The sequence below is a fragment of the Apis dorsata genome, unplaced genomic scaffold (assembly GCF_000469605.1).
Source record: "Apis dorsata unplaced genomic scaffold, Apis dorsata 1.3 scaffold_58, whole genome shotgun sequence".
Lineage (NCBI taxonomy): Eukaryota > Metazoa > Arthropoda > Insecta > Hymenoptera > Apidae > Apis > Apis dorsata.
Genome location: NW_006263358.1, coordinates 966,663 through 968,150, shown reverse-complemented (window position 1 = coordinate 968,150; position 1,488 = coordinate 966,663). Strand labels below are relative to the sequence as shown.

General features: G+C 38.5%; 1 protein-coding gene and 1 long non-coding RNA gene across 2 annotated transcripts in view; both read right to left on the bottom strand.

The window, feature by feature from the left end:
• The window catches only part of LOC102678431 (importin subunit beta-1), a 14,696-nt gene that overhangs the window by 3,091 nt on the left and 10,117 nt on the right, over nt 1–1,488 (bottom strand). The window lies entirely within an intron of this gene.
• The window catches only part of LOC102678333, a 6,156-nt gene continuing 4,700 nt past the window's right edge, over nt 33–1,488 (bottom strand). Inside the window, exon 2 of the long non-coding RNA XR_420841.2 lies at nt 33–1,321. This is a non-coding gene — a long non-coding RNA (uncharacterized LOC102678333). The remainder of the gene's footprint in view (nt 1,322–1,488) is intronic.

Sequence of the window (1,488 nt, the reverse complement as noted above, 5' to 3'; positions counted from 1 at the left end):
TTTTTTTTTTTTTTTTTTTTTTACTTTTTATCTTTTCTTTTTTTTCTTTTTTTTATTAGTGGTTCGGTCGATCTAAAAATCAACCTCTAGGAAATAAATTGGAGAGGGTGAGCAAATTACAAAGTGGCAGGCTAAATAGGACTTCATCCAACTCGTGTTCTCGTTTATTCGTTTTTTCTTTCTTTCTTTCTTTCTTTCTTTCTTTCTTTCTTGCTTGCTTTCTTGCTTGCTTTTGCTTCAACCCACATTTATCGCTCGAATTGTTCACATGCGTAAATTATATAATGTTTGGTCCGATCGTCGATCGGCAGCATTCGACAGCACTCTCTCTCTCTCTCTCTCTCTCTCTCTCTCTGTTTTTCCACATATCGCCACAAAAAAGTCAATCTCACACGCTCACTTTTTGCTTTTCTTTCGGTTCTCCTCTCTTTTTCTCTCTCTCTCTCTCTCTCTTTCTCTCGTTATTCACCTCTTTTTTTGTATTTTTTTTATTTAATTTTTTTTCGTTTGCTTCTCTTTTAATTCTCTAGTTATTTTTTAAATCACACGGTATGCACGGTAACGGCACGCTTTGTCCCGACGCAATTGGTCGAAAATCGCAAAAAACAAAAATATGGAGAAGATACGGATCAACCGTGGTACACACACGAAGCTCTATATAGATAACGCACGATCGATCGATCTTCGATGCGTATGCCATCACCGTGCAATTTCTCTGCTTTGGAACAACAACAGGTCTACACGGGTTGGCTTCGTGTTTCGCGGTTCGATTTAAAAAATATTATCGAAAATATTGTCTCGTACGTACAACGGCACCGCGGTTCGAAATATATTTCTCAAGAACGGAGACACTGCGCTGGGCCAAGCGTCGCTGAAATCCACTCGAAAAATAATTTATCTGCGTTATCTGCGTGGAGAATCATCTTGTTTCGCATCGCCGTTTGTCATCGTCTTCATTGTCATTCGTAATAATATGCTTATATTTTTTATTTTTTTTTTTTTTTGTCCGCGTGTGATCTCGTTCTCTTAAGTTGCGCTAAAATCTCAGCGAAACGCAAGGGGCAACGGATTCAGTGACAGGTTCTCCGATCTTCACAACCGCGTCACGATACAAAATTTATATTTTTTTCTTTTCTCTTTCTTATTTCCATCCTTTGTTTCTTCTTTTATTTTTTTTCTTTATTTCTTTTTTTTTTTTACAAATCGACGATTCGTCCCTTCCCGAACGTGACGCCGCGATTCACGTCGAATCACGAGCCAACTCTTCTCACCATCCCTCAAACCTCATCATTATCATAAATATTCTCTCTCTCTCTCTCTTCTTGTATTTTTTCTCTCGCTCGCTCACTCGCACTTTCTCTCTCTCTCTCTTTCTCACTTGATCATTTTTACTCGTACTCTCGGATTCATTCGTTCTTCTCGCCGTTTTTTCTCCATACGCAGATAACACTCTAACAGGGCACACTTCATCGGTAAATATGCGATTTA